Raw genomic sequence first — 9113 nt, 5'->3', positions numbered from 1 at the left:
CATAAAACGAGCTTAAACGACGAAAAGTAAATAGAACGTTTCCAATTCCTAACTAACTCACACAAAAGCATTTAAATGCGAGAATTGCTCGCTTATTAACCAAATAACTCTAAAACCCGTCCTAAAACCGTACCCAAAGATAGGGGTTTTTGACCTCTATCAAACCGGTCCAATCTTGTCCACTATCTGATATGGACCCGTCCAGTTGAGTCCTAGCTTTCCCTTGCCTTCTCGAGATTGGACTTTATCAGCTTTACGGAGCACAAGATCTCCCACATTTAGATCCACAAGTTTGGCGTTTTTATCATGGTAAGCCGCAATCCGCTGTTTGTATGCTGCCATGCATACGTAGGATTGGTCCCTGCGATCTTCAATCTGATCTAGGTGCTCCCTTAGTCGTTTGTCGTTGTCCTCTTCACAATAAAAGGCCACTCGGTCACTGGGGACCTGTATTTCGACTGGAATAACGGCTTCAACGCCATGAGAAAGGGCGAATGGTGTTTCCCCCGTAGCCGTCCTCGGGGTGGTGCGATAAGCCCATAAAACACTTGTTAGCTGATCCCCCCACTTCTTATCATGCTCTCCCAATCTCTTCTTTATCCCCTTCACGATCGTCCGATTGGTAACTTCGGTCATTCCATTAGACTGGGGATAATAAACAGAGGCGAATCTGTTCAGGATGCCCAATCCCTCACAGAAAGTCTTGAATTCGCCACAGTTGAACTGTGTTCCATTATCGGTGATGATGGTATGTGGAACACCGTATCTTGCTACGATGTTGTCTTTGACGAATTCCACCATTCATTCTGCAGTAATGGAGGAAACAACTTCGGCTTCTACCCATTTGGTGAAATGGTCCACTGCCACTACCACGTACCTTCTTTGCCGGCGAGTTGGAGGAAATGGGCCGAAAATATCTACTCCCCAGAGAGCGAATGGACGTCCTTCTATGATTGGCCTCTGAATGTGTTTGGTAGTATGTGATTCATTCGCATGAATTTGACAATTGTGACAAGATTCTACCAATTTTTGGGCATCCAATTCAGCCGTGGGTCAGTAGAAACCTGCTAACCTGGATTTTTTCAAGATGGTGGCGGATGCTTCATGTGCCCCACACGATCCCTCATGTAGCTCTTTGAGGATCTATTGCCCTTCTTCCGGTAGAATGCACTTCAGCCAAGGATGACTAAAGGACTTTCTGTAAAGGCTGTCATTGATCAAGGAGAAATAAGCTGCTCTCCTGACTATCCGCCGTGCCTCTTCTTTGTCTTCAGGTAAGGTTCCATTTAGCAGATATTGGCGAATGACCGATCTCCAATCATCTTCTACCGTTGTGAGTAGGGATACCTCCTCTGAGGCAAATGCTGGAGCTATTTTAACTTCGAAGGGACAATCCAGATCTGCCCAGTTTTCTTCACAAGAGGCCATTTTGGCCAAACGATCAGCCTCTGTGTTGGACTCCCTTGGTACGTGAATCAGCTCCCATTTAGTTTCCTTAGCTTCAAGGTGATCCAACAACTTTTTGACTTCCGCTACATACTTGGCCAGAACTTCGTCTTTCACCTCGTAATTCTTGATTACCTGGTTGACCATTAGTTTAGAGTCGCTATAGATCACGATCCGCTTCGGAGTGATTTCTTGGAGTAGGCGTAATCCCAATATCAGAGCTTCATATTCAGCAGCATTATTAGTAGCATGGAAATTTAATTTTGCAGCGTATCATAATTTTATGTATTGGGGACCCTTGATCATAACGCCTGCACCCGCTCCATCCGTCGAGGAGGCTCCATCAGTGTACATTGACAATTCCTCTATCGGAGGCTTGGGATGATCTATCCCTTCATCAGTGAATTCATTTACGAAGTCCGCCAGGACCTGACTCTTTAAAGCTGACCTGCTTTCGTACCTCACATCGAATTCGCCAAGGCGAATTGCCCATTCCATCAACCTTCCTGAAGTGTCTGGTTTCTGCAACACCTTTCTCATTGGTATATTTGTTCGAACCACTATAGTATGCGCCTGAAAATATGGCCTAAGGCGGATTGCCGTGGTTACAACAGCCAGTGCCATTTTATCAAGTTTTGAATACCTAGTTTCGGCGTCTTTCAAAACCTTGCTCACGTAATAAATCGGAAACTGCTAGCCATCCTCTTCTCGTATCATGACCGTGCATACGGCTTTGTCCGTGACCGATACATACATGTAGAGGTCCTCTGCCTTCAAAGGTCGACTCATCATGGGTGGCTCTGTGAGGAACCACTTGATTCCTTCGAAGGCTCTTTCACAATCCTCATTCCACTCGAATGCCTTTTGCTTCTTGATGACTTCGTAAAAGGGCTGGAATCTGCGAGTTGAACAATAGATAAACCTGCCCAAGGCTATGATACGCCCGTTAAGGCGTTGTACCTCTCTGATATTCCGCGGCGCTTGCATTTCTAGGACTGCCTTAACTTTGTCAGGATTCGGGCTAACTCCCTTTTCGCTGATCATGAACCCTAAGAATTTTCCATATGTTGCCCCGAAAGTGCATTTCTCTGGGTTTAACTTAATGTTGTGGCATCGGAGTACGTCCAGTACCTCCCTTATATCATCTGCATGCTTTTCTACGGTCGTACTTTTGATGATCATGTCATCTACATAGACAGAATAATTACCCCTTTTACTATCTGCGAATATCTTATTCATCATCCTCTGATAAGTTGCACCTGCGTTCTTAAGCCCAAAGGGCATAACTTTGAAACAATAAGTGGCTTGGTGTGTCACGAACGAGGTCTTGATTCTATCTGAGGGCTCCATAGGGATCTGATGATAACTTGACTTCACGTCAGTAAAGGAATACATTGCGTGACCGGCAGTTCCATCTACAAGCATGTCAATACATGGCAAAGGATAGTTGTCCTTGGGGCAAGCTTTATTGAGATCTGTAAAGTCAATGCACATACGATAAGATCCGCCAGCTTTTTTCACCAACACGACGTTTGCCAACCACTGAGTGTAAAGCACCTCCTCGATGGCATCCGCCTTCTGGAGCTTGGCGATCTCTTCCTCAATCACCTTCTGTCTTTCCGGGCCATGGTTTCTCCGTTTCTGGGCCACAGGAACTGCACCTTTATCAATGTTGAGTTTGAGAGTGATTACGTCTGGGCTGATTCTGGGGAGAATTTCATCCTTCCATGCGAAGACATTCTCCGCCTCACAGAGCACTTTGGTGATTGCATCTTTAATCTCGCCTTTGAGCCCCTTAGCCATTCGCACCTGCTTTCCATCCGCCATAAGGTACATTTCGGTCTCGCCCAAGGCCATTATGACGCGCTCCTCTTCATCTTCCTCCTTAGATTGGGGACGGATCATTAGTGATGCCGAATACGTCTCTTGGGCCACCTTTTGGCTACCTTTGATCATCACACCTCCCTTGACCGTGGGAATGTAAAGTGTTAAGTGGCGAATGGAGATAAGAGCTGCAACTTCAGAGATAAAAGGTCGTCCGAGGATGATATTGTAAGCTAACTGACCATCCAAGACCGAAAACTCTAAATCTCCCCTCCAAATTTGATCATCGTCTGTAAGCTCACAGTCCAAAGTAACTTGGCCTTTTGTTTGAATAGTATGTCCTGTTACTCCCAAGATGTCGACCACGGTTGGCTCTACTTGAACAGGATCAATCCTGAGTTTGGCGAAAGCTCCTCGGGTAATGACATTGCATGAACTTCCAGTATCAATCATTACCCTTTTCATCTCCCAGCCTTCAACCATCATAGTGACGACCAGAGCATCCGCATGGGGTGGTATCTCAGGACCTGCATCTGAAAAGGGGCGATTTAGTGACATCCTGTCAAGGGCGGTAGTCCTTGCCTTTTTCAACGTTGGCTGGTACCCAGGTCCGCCCGCTATGACATTGATGGTCCCCTTTCCTTTCTTCTTTGGGTCCTCCTTGGGTCTGTCACCGTCTCCTCTTTTACCTTCCATTTGGATGAACCGATCCAATTTGCCCCTTTCTATGAGACGCTCAATTTCTCGAGCTAACTCCTAGCATGCATCAGTGTCATGGCCATTTTTCCTGTGATACTTACAATAGTTTTTAGGATTTTTACCATTATTGGTATACTCCCCCCCCTTTGGTTCGGGGTATGAAATGCTCCGCTTGTGTTGGTTGTTCTCGATCCACATAAGAACTTCACTCTTAGAAGCATTGAGAGGTGTGAAGGAGGTGACAAACGTTGATTTATTCCTAGAATCTCTTCGCTTGTTTCGGGAGGAAGAATCCTGACGTTTGTCTTTGTCCCGATCTCGAGGACGAGATTCGCCCTTGTCCCTTTTTGGCGATGAAGGTGAACCTCGGCGAATGTCGTCCACCTCTATAAAATCCTTACAACGCTCCATCAACTCCGCCATGCTGGTGGGTTTCTTTCGGATGAGATCTTCCTGCAAACTCTTGCAGGTAGTGTTTCTTACAAAACATTCCACAGCTACGGAGATATCTACATCAACGATTTGTATGCACAATTGGTTGAAAGTGTCCACATACTCTCGAAGGGGTTCATTCGCCTTCTGCTTTAACTCAAAAAGCTTTCCAGATTTCACCACTGCAGGAATACAACCGGCGAATTTAGCACAAAATTCCCTGCTCAATTGATCGAAGCTGTTTATCGAGCCCGGAGGTAGGGATTAAAACCACAAATAGGCTGGGCCCCCCAGTGTGGTGATAAACATTTTGCAGAGCACGGGCTCGGTGGCTCGATTGAGCCTGGCCATTATTCGATACTTTCGAACGGGAGCTTCTGGGTTGTCTTTGCCTGTGTATATTGCGAGATTGGGGATCTTAAAAGCTCTTTCTGTCTCCTCCGCCTCAATCCAAGCTGCAAAAGGCGAATCCCTATTGGCGAACGGGTTGTGCCTGGCATTTTCTTCATTCATACGGAGCACCAGGGCCCTTACTCTATCATCAAAATTTTCCGGATCCGCCCTGGGACGGCCTCTTCGTGGCGATCTACTTGGAGAAGAAGAAGAAGAAGAAGAAGAAGAACTTGAATCAGACGATGGATCTGATGGCGAACGTCTTCCTCCATTACCGCGTCCACTTCCTCCTCCGCCTCCTCCTCCACCACCACCTCCTCCTCCGTTTCCTCCACCTGGGGGAGTCGGACCGCTTCCTCCCCCCTGGCCTCCCGACGGGATGTGTCTAACAGTTCCTGAAGGTGGTAGCGGTGGTGGTCCACTTGCATGGGATGTCTTTTCTAGCCTTTTACTTCGTCTATGGTCAGTAGATGGGGGCGATCTGCCACGACGGAAGGATTTTGCTCGTCGGGGCGAAGGTGACCTTTTCCGCTTATCTTTCTCCTTTCTATGCTTTTTGCGAGTCGGCCCTTTAGATCCGCCAAGAGATAAATTCATCTGTGGATGCCTGGGTATGTTGGACCCGCCAAGATTCAACCCCGGACCCCCAGATCCGCCAGGAAGGGTCGTATCATTTCTTTGACTTCCTTCCCCAGGGAATAACTCCCGATTAAGAGGTCGCTTGCCACCTAATGTCATGGCAGTTAACATGGAATCCGTGTTGTGAGCTTGAAGGAACGAGGAGCTATGGGCACCTGGTCCAAGGTCAAAGTTGAACAAAGGCAAAGATGAAACGGTTGAAGTAGACGTCGTGCTCCCTCGCGGAGGAAGAGTCATGTATGCTCGAAGGCGATTCCCTATTTCAAGCCCATATCGCGCCTCAATATCTTGAGCACACATATTGATAAAAGTAGCTGTAGGCATGTTATTATCGACATGCGTTGTAGGAGCAGTTGTATCGATGCGACCAGCACTAGATGGTGTAACTAACGGTGTTTCAATCCCTGAGGAGGGATTTTCATCCCCGTTGGTCATTGCATTTTTAGTGTGAACGAAAAACCCTTTGTTTGATTAAGGATTCCACGCTCACCGCACCACTGTTAACTTGAGGAAAAATCCTTGATCAGAACGCCTGCACCCGCTCCATCTTTGGAAGAGGAAGTCGGAACCCTCGATCAATTGATGGATACTGGTCATGGATAAGCCCAGTATAGAAATCTTGATTGTATACTGGTAAAAATCATCCGCTGGCGGACATACTTTTGAAAGACGAGAGCATCCGCTGGCTGGCCCCTCGATCAATTTGCCCCTTTTCATCTCCCAGCCTTCAACCATCATAGTGACGACCAGAGCATCCGCATGGGGTGGTATCTCAGGACCTGCATCTGAAAAGGGGCGATTTAGTGACATCCTGTCAAGGGCGGTAGTCCTTGCCTTTTTCAACGTTGGCTGGTACCCAGGTCCGCCCGCTATGACATTGATGGTCCCCTTTCCTTTCTTCTTTGGGTCCTCATTGGGTCTGTCACCGTCTCCTCTTTTGCCTTCCGTTTGGATGAACCGATCCAATTTGCGCCTTTCTATGAGACGCTCAATTTCTCGAGCTAACTCCCAGCATGCATCAGTGTCATGGCCATTTTTCCTGTGATACTTACAATAGTTTTTAGGATTTTTACCATTATTGGTATACTCCCCCCCCTTTGGTTCGGGGTATGAAATGCTTAAACTTTGTAATGTATTTTATTCCTTATCAAAACCTAATTGTCTCATTAAAAACTCAAATGTCTAAGATTTTTTGTGTCATTTTTTGTATGGGTTAAATCTTATTTGAGTTGTGAATTGTGATGAAAACTAATAGTAACGAATGAAATATTATATATATAATGAAATATATATAGTAATTAAAAATAATCGAGTCTGCTCACGAGCTTTCGAGCCGAACCTGGGGAAGCTCGGACTCAGCTCGTTAGTGCTCGAGCTGATTCCGAACTCGAGTCGAGCCCTATCGAGTCGAGCTTTGATCGAGCTTTCCCCGAGCCGAGCTCGAATAGTTTGTGAACTACCAAGGCTCATTTGCACCCATAGTATGAATGATACAAATTTACAAATTTAGACCTAACTTTTTCAAATAATACAAATTTACACATAATGTTTCAAAATAAAAGCAATTTACTCCTATCTAACGAAAAATTTAAACGGGTTAATTTGATAATTATTTGACTGTGATATTATATTTTTCAGACAAATTTTTCGATTAATTGAATCAGTTTCATACATTTTAGTTATTAATATTCTTGCAAGTTATTTGTAATTATGTTAGTACATAGTAAATATCTTAGACATTGTCCGGCTAACTCGTTTTGATACCTAAATCAGTTTAAGATATAACTCAAAGATGAACACAACACTAAATCAAAGTTGTAATATAAGTTAATGAATTAATAAAGTGGTAGGCTGAGCTTACTCTAGGATAAATTACACCCATAGCCATTGAATTTTAATCATTTTAATATTGTGGTCAATTGAATTTCAATTTTTAACAATATGACCACTGAAAAAAAATTATATTTTTAAACCGGTGGCTATTCAATTTTAACTAACTCCTCAAAATGACCGTTAACGATCTCAAAATGGAAATATTCAAGAATTAAAGTTGTTCAGAACAATATTTACCATAAAACTACATTTTTTATTTTCCAAAATCATTTTTTTAGCTTTTTCTCCCTAAAAATTCTCACTGTCTCATAACCAAACAGCACCTAAATGAGCTCAAAATGAACGGATTTTCCCCTATCATCATATGAACGGATTTTCCCCTACGCAAAGTTCTCCAATGACCGGAAACATTTGGCAGGTTAGCGAAATAAGCTTTAAAGCTGGCAGAATTTGAAATCACTTTCGAACCAAGGAAGGCTGTTAAAACCTCTTGGAATCGTCTTCAACTCTGGTGGCCATGTGTTTAATGAATTGGGTTATCATGGTTGACTGCAAGGTTATTGCCTCTCAGATTGAAAATTTTCAGCTTAGGTTTATCAAGAGATATTCCTGCTCAAAAAAGGGAACCAAATACGTATTTGAGTTCTTATACCTTTAGCAAATTGACACTTCACCTATTTGAGTCCTATATGACTAGAGACGGCCACCGCAAAAAGCACTTTTCTAAGAACTAAGACCTGGAGCCTTCTTAAGCAGGGCCCACCGTCATCATGCATGATGAAACCTTTTGGTCTTCATATGAGGAGACAAGCGAATCGGGTAGCTCATGGTCTAGCTAGAGATGTCCGGTTACATGCTAGTCCCTCCTTCTGGCGTTATGACCCTCCCTCAAGCCGTTCGTCGGCACTTCTTAATAGGGTAAATAATTTATTAGTCCCCTAGTTTTTACCTAACACACTGTTTAGTCCCCCTATTTTGAAAAACACATTATAAGGTCCCTAGCTTTTGCCAATATTAACCCTTTGGTCCTTTTGTCTAGTTTTTTTAGACTTGTAATCATTATATTTTAGCATAAACAAATATATATAAAATAACAGAGTAATATGGTCAACTTGTATTGTACCGTGGTTGTCCTAAAAGCTAAAATATGTTCGGTTAAAAATCTAAAAAAATAGATAAAAGGACCAGAAGGTTAATATTGGCAAAAGATAGGGACCTTAAAATGTGTTTTTTAAAATAGGGGGACTAAACAGTGTGTTAGGTAAAAACTAGGGGACTAATAAATTATTTACCCCTTCTTAATATAATGAACACTTCTCACTAATGAATTTCTTCGGTTTAAAAAAAAACAATGTTTAAGAGCCTTAAAAAAATTTGTTGTAGAATTAAAAATATTTTTTTATGAAAGAATTAAAAATATTTAAAAAATTCAAATTAAACATCTATTTGGTAAATTGAATTAAATTAAATTCCACTTAAAATGTTTCTTAATTTGAAAACCAATTTGAGAGAAATATAAAAATTAATATTTAGCTTCTGATATTTAGTTCAATTTATCAAATTAGTTTCTAAATTTTAATTTGGACCGCATATTTGACTCGTGTACTTTACACAATTTTAACACCAATAAATAGTTTTGAATTAAAAATATTTAAAAAATTCAAATTAAACATCTTTTTTTTCAATAGAAACAGGGACGATGCCTCTATCCGAGAGGGGGCATCTCAACCAGGTTGGCACCTTCGGTCCCATAAAAAGCAAAACTCAAATATATTAAAAAAGGAGAAAATTACAAACCAAAGAGAGATTTAGCTAATATGATAATGTGCTAAATTATAAATATCATA

This window comes from Euphorbia lathyris, chromosome 6 (assembly GCF_963576675.1).
Source record: "Euphorbia lathyris chromosome 6, ddEupLath1.1, whole genome shotgun sequence".
Classification (NCBI taxonomy): domain Eukaryota; kingdom Viridiplantae; phylum Streptophyta; class Magnoliopsida; order Malpighiales; family Euphorbiaceae; genus Euphorbia; species Euphorbia lathyris.
The sequence above is the reverse complement of the archived record's forward strand: the minus strand, read 5'-3'. Positions refer to the sequence as shown.